Source organism: Euprymna scolopes, chromosome 17 (genome assembly GCF_053919585.1).
Source record: "Euprymna scolopes isolate OS-2025 chromosome 17, ASM5391958v1, whole genome shotgun sequence".
NCBI lineage: Eukaryota > Metazoa > Mollusca > Cephalopoda > Sepiida > Sepiolidae > Euprymna > Euprymna scolopes.
In genome coordinates, this window is record NC_136498.1 from 100,754,501 (window position 1) to 100,761,299 (window position 6,799).

The window sequence follows — 6,799 nt, forward strand, 5'->3', positions numbered from 1 at the left end:
GGAGCCTCTATTCTAAGTTTTACTAATTTGCTGCGTTTGTATAGATATGTTTTTGTATTGATAAAGAATATAGACTGGCCTCTTTTTATATATGATTTCAAGTAAAATTAAAGTTTATACGGTATGTTTTGTTAATTTAAATGTTTGATAAAAGTATAGAATAGTTACAAAAAGCTGTCACCTACTATGTTAAGAATGAATAAAAAATGTTATTATTTTAGCAAGTTTCGTATCCTGTAAAATATTTTGTTGCATTCTTTATGAATATAGTTTAACATGTTTAAATAACATGTGTGAATAACGATGATGGCGACAACGACGGTGACAGTGACAATGTACTTAACAAAGAAAAAAGATGCATCAAAATGTTGTATTTTTGAAATGTTAGTTATGCTATCCGATTCGCGCGCGAAGGCAGATATTATTTTATTTATTGTTATTTACGTATTTATTATTTTGTTGGATGACGCCATATTGTTTGAAACCCCATTTTACCATATAGTCTCAAAATCCAATAAACGTATGTGACAACCGATCAAATTGACCGGAATGTAATAATTAATTATGAAAGGAGAGTTTCGTATTTCTCTCATAATAAGTGAATGTGAAATGGATGGAATAAGAAAGCAAACACGGTCGGTGCGGTTATGAAAAAATATGTCAAATATATCATAGTCCCCGGTGTCGTTTGGAAGAGTGCAAGATGAAAATAAAATGCTACTACTGTAAATATGACATTTTGAAGAATTACTCTTCTCGGAAATATTGAATGAAATCGACTAATAATATCCGGAAAGTTTGCTTCGTTATGTGGCTATATTGAATTTATATGTGGCGTATGTGTTTGTGGTGTATATAATGTCTTTATTAGACGGGAAAAAATCGTCTCTATTATTATTAATTGTAATACTCACCAGAGTAGCAAGCGTCCGCGTATTTCTGCATTGTGTGGATGTGCGTTCCAGCGGTGGCGTGACGGAGGAGGGGTGGATTTGCCGCAGGGAAGTGTTAGGTGGGAAAACAGAAAAAAAGATGACGCCTGGTGTTTTATAAACTGTGGTTTCGCGAGACAGAGTAAAAAACTGCATGAAAAGCAAGCTTGAATGAGAGGAAGAGACAGTGTCGTTTACAGTTACGAGGTTATTGTGTTACTATTGCGAGCGTTGATGACGATTGAAGTTTAATTCGATACATTAATTGTAGAAACTAAATTAAATAATGAGAAGAGTTAGGCTAAGCTCGGTACATAATACTGCGTGATCTTTCTAATAGATACAGTGATAACGCAAAATGTTGCACATAAATCAATAATTCTTATTTGTTCGATGTAAGAAATATTTGTTATTTTATTACGTAATCGATCAACTAATAGGCTAGGTGTCATGTGCTTATAATAGAAATGCTTAATTTCATTATTTATAATTCTATTATGAATAATTTAATTATTAACTTGTTTACTTTCTATGACTAATGAATCATTCCAGTTCTTTGTTGTGATTCATTTACTACAATTAAGGAAATGAAATGTTATAACGAAATGTTATTATATAGAACCAGTTTCCAAATTTGTCTGTATCAATTGTATCTACATATTTGTTTGGATTTGAATGCCATTGTGACGTGTGTCATTATGGAGTTGAATAAAATAAACTTAGGGATTTCCAAGAGGCTTTTGTATTTAATAGGAACCCGTGCGATTCTAATTTTAGCTTTTTGTATTTTCTATGATGATCCTAAAAACTATATCTGATTAAAAAATAGATAACACTCGATTAATTATACTGAAACCAGCAACCTCTTAGTTTCGTAAATATTATATTTCTAAGAACGTACAATTAGTTGATGGGTTTTATTTAAAAATTAATCATAATAAGTTAAACATTATATACCCAAGTTTTCCTGATAATTAAATTAACTTTATAATTTGTTTAAACTTGCTGCCAAAACAAGGCGATATTTACACATGACGAAGGTTGGGGATTACATCGTGTTGTGCAAATAACATTTAAGATGATAAAATTGCTGTATAAATCTAATACAAACATTAATACCTCATCTTAAATATTCATAAATACTATTCTCATCTTGAGTGATATTTTCACAGCGTCGCAACCGATGTAAGCTTCCGCAATTTTCAGGTGTCTCTGCTCGAACTCGAGAATCTACAAGGATTTTCGACTGGAAACATTTATGTTTACAAAAGCAGCATGCTTTCGTTTCGTCTGCAATGGTCGTGTAGAAGTCTAAAGATAAGCTTCAATACGTGCTGCTTTTTCCCGTTTTTCGTACGTTTTTCTAGAGCAAATGTGCTCACGGTTATATTCCATAGGATTAGCAATTTTCTCGACGGAGGCTTCCTTTCTAGGGCAATTGCTTGTGACATATTAAAGGCCTTTGATTGAGTATGGCATAAAGGTCTACGTCACAAGATTCCCAGCTACGGTATAGATGGAAATGTTTTCTCAATTAGTAAATCATTACTCTCTGATAGGTTCATAAGAGTAGTGGTTGAAGGGCAGAAATCAGTAGTTTACAATATTCCATCCTCGGTCCAACTCTCTTCCTGATCTATAAGATCATTCGTAGACATTTATGCTGACGACACTACAATATATGGCAATACATCAAAGGCCGTAAATGACCAAGTTCTCAATTATCCTCTCCTCTGATCTTGAGCACGTTGGACAATGGGGAAAGAGGTGGCTAGTTACTTTCAATACATCTAAAATCAAGCTTCTATCTTTAAATCATTAATTATCTGATCTGCATCTGGAATCAATTGAAATGAATAGCTCTCTTCTTAGCGAGGCTCCATATTTTGACAAGCTTCTGGGCTTGACCTTCACTTCTGATCTGAAATGGGACACGTACATCAAATCCGTTGCCAAGATCGCTGAAAAATGATGGGAGCCTTCTACCTTTCCAATAGATATATCACTGCTAATGCAATTCTCTACCTATATAAAAACGAGGTACGTCCAATCACGGAGTACTGTTAGCTCATCTGGGCAGGAACTGCTAGATTCTGCATTGAGCGTGTTCGAAATAGACTTCGTAGCCTAGTGGGAGTGCGCATTTCTCTTCCCTGCAACCTCTTTCCCACAGAAGAGACGCTGCGAAGCTATCTCTGCTTTATCGTTATTTTCATGGCAAGTACTTGTCTGAGCTCCAATCTATGCTCCCCCTTTCTAAACTTTCACGAACAACACTCGTCTAACTGAAACCACTATCAATAATTTTCCCCACTTTTTATCTCTGCCTAAACCTAAACGTAGATGCAATGAACAAAGCTTCTTTCTTAGAACTGTATGCCTTTCCAGCTGACTACAATTGGGTCGCCTTCAAGTCCAACGTAAACAAATTCTTGATGAACCTCCCCTTAAGTAATCCAATTGACTAAATACCACTACTAACGATTACTACGATATTATTTCATTGGTTACTATGCATTACTGTTCCATTAATCCTTATTCTCGAGTGGCCTCCGGGCCTTCATAAGTGGTGACTCTTTTGTAAAAAAGAAAGTTTTGTTGTCAGTTCCAGCGTGCTTTAACTTTTACTCCTATTTTCATTAAAATTACTACTTTTTCCTTTTGACTGAATATCCGGTATTTATTAATTGTCAAGCATTCTATCATTATTTCATCTTTTATATTATGTATCGAGTATTATGTGTAACCTATTTACGTTACTACATCTTACAAGCCATTATATAGTTATCAAAAGTTAATGCTCCTTTAAAAGTAAACATATATAAATAATAAAAAAAAATATTATCTTCTTCTATTTTATTCAGCAGGGTGGAAGACGTTACAAACAATTGTTAGTTTTTCATTGCGTTATAAGTGTTGTGAAGTTTTACCATGTAAAATTGATTGCACGATAACAAAGATTACGACTTTACGCGAATAAGTCAACTGAAGCGATAAATGGTTCTCTATGCATGAATTAAAAAAATATTGCTCACAAGTATTTATACAAAACAAACAGGTCCTCGATTTGACCTTAAAGTATATCCGATGGTGAGGCCCCAGCTTGCCGGCTGTGGGGAATGTGGGGGCACCCTTTAATTGACATTGCTTCCAGGTCCACTCTGGGCCGGGCTGGGAGTACCTGTTAGGTCCCAGCTATGGGTTAAATAGAAACCGACTTAAAAAGAAAAAAAACTCTCGTGTAATGAATGAATGCGAGAATGTAGGATTGACATGAAATTCTTAAAGATGACCGAAAAATGGGCTGAAATGACTTAAATAAATAAAAAGTAAATGACTTAGAATGACTTTAATGAACTTAAGGATGAATTGAATGACCTTAAGAATGACTTGAATGCTTAAAAATAACTTGAATCCTTAAAAACAACTTGAATGATCTGGAGAATGACTTGAATGACTTTGAGACTGACTGGTTGTAAAGTGGGTTATCATTTTACATTAAATTAATACAGAAAAGTGATCCCCCACTTCATATCACAAAAAAGTACAGCATGTAGTAAGAACAGATATTACACTTTGATCTTGGCCAAAAGGCCAAGAAAAGGGTATTAATTTGCTCCCCCACCGAGCAAATTAGGCACAAGGCCGATTTTTGATGTGAGGAATGAAGGGGAAATTGGGACAAACTACCCGGGGAGCAGGGGAGCCGGATAGTGACAATTAGCACAAAGGGCCGCCCCCACACTGACCAAGGTCCCACATGTAAGGCTGCTCCCACATACGGTCACCGCTTGCAGCACCTGCTGGAACAGACATCACACGCTGATCCCGGCCAAAAGGCCAAGAAAAGTTAAAAAATTTAAAAACAGCATCTATTAACAACACACCTTTGATCTTAACCAAAAAGGCCAAGCACAAAAGTGTTACGGACAGCCGGCAGAGCGACCAACAGACCGACCGACGGACTAACAGAGTGACTTATAGAGTCGCTTGCACGCGACTAAAAACAAATATATTCTTTTAAAAAATTGCTCTTCAAAATCACTGGATTCGGCATTAAATAACCTGAAAACGGTTAATATCCCGTAAAACTAAAACCACTAACCAACAAACCAACAAACCAACAAAACACATAACTATTGCCGAGTAAACTTCAATCATTCTTTTCTATTTTATTTATTAATTTCCTTTTTCAGTTCAAATTTCATGCGTGATATCGTTATTTCCTTCTTTATATATTTTTTTAAAATCCAGATTAGTTTGTTACTTTATTTCGTCGTGCGGTTCTATTCTTTTACTTTCTTTCTTAATTTCTCTTTAACAACTGTCAATTTTCCTTTACTCACCATTTGGGTCGTATTAATATTTCACTCTTTCTGCTCGATAGATTTACACATAGTTTTCTTTTCATTCCTCTTTAAATAGTTTGGCTCAACTAGTTAGCATAATCTCTTGCGTATGCCTACGACTCAAGTGTCTTAATTACTCAGCTCAGTTAGCAAGATTATTTGAAACAACACTAGTTAATCTAACTTTTTGTTTTAGTCTACGGTCCCTATTTATCTCTTGGTCCTGGATATGACCTTAAACTATATCCAGTGGTGAGGCCTCAGCTTGCGGGCTTTGGGGAGTGGTGATCCACCCTTTAATTGCGATTCTCCCAGGTCCACTCTGACTCGGAGTGGTAGTACCTGTTAGGGTTCAAACAATGGGTTAAATAGAAACCGCCTTGAAAACAACAAATATAATCTATTAAAAAAAATGTTCTTCCAAATCTTTGGATTCGGCATTAAATAACCTAAAAAGGGTTGATATGCCGTGAAACAAAAACAAACAAACCTATTTGTCTCTTAACTGTTTAGCATCTTTTGGCAACATTTACGTTTGGCATCTTACCCAAAGGGGTCAGATGCATTATCCGTGCCCTCAACTTTATCGGATAATAATATATTACGTAACATTTTTTTCATTTCCTCTTTTTTGTCACATTCCAGTACTAACGCGCCGTACTGGGATTTACCCCTATTTATCTTCAGTAGCCCAACATCCAACGCGAGCACTGTTTATTCACTTACTATTTCTTCATTTCCTCTATTTTTAAGCTACTTTCGTTCGTAAACCGAAGTATAAAAAGTTCAGTCACTAACTCCTGATGGGTAATTTGATTGGTTATTCGATTTCAGTCGTTAACTTTCGGATTGTCTATGGACAAATTCTGCGTAATCTACATCCTCCATTTCTGAATCCGAGGATTGTAAGTATCATAAATACTTCATGGATACTTATCTTTCTACCAAAGAAACAATGCAACCACTGTGTCTTCTTTTCATAAAACGCTCTAGTTTTAGAATCAACCGAAATATGCCGTTAAGTAACGGTCTTATTTAACCGCCAAGCAATTTCATTTGCCATTAATTTTAAAATAAAAAATGACTTTCACTATACCTATTATGAATTTGGTATTAGATTTATAAGAATCGACGTAACAAAATACCGAAAAATAAAAGCAGTAGATAGCAGTAGACAGTAGTTTGAAAACGAGGAAATTAAAAAAAAAACAGCTATTTCTATGTCACTCAGTATAAATCTTGCTAAGAATTGGACGTGTGTTTTTTAGTTTAAAACTTTAGTAACCGTAAAATTAAAATTAACGGCAACAGAGAATCGATATTTGAACAGTTTTCATGCCAATTAACAAAGAAGATGAATGCAATGATTTCTAAATGTTTAATTCTAACTTCTTACTAAAGCGTAATGCGCTACTTACTTCGTAAACTGAGCATGAAACATATTCCCTATAATATTACATAACATAGTCATAATGTTAGAACGTTTGTCTAAGATTAAACTAATATTTACGTTAAGTT

At 34.8% G+C, this 6,799-nt stretch overlaps 1 pseudogene; it reads right to left on the bottom strand.

The window, feature by feature from the left end:
- Positions 1-4,411: 4,411 nt before the first annotated feature.
- LOC145297165 (U2 spliceosomal RNA) lies at positions 4,412-4,539 on the bottom strand (annotated as a pseudogene).
- Positions 4,540-6,799: the final 2,260 nt, after the last annotated feature.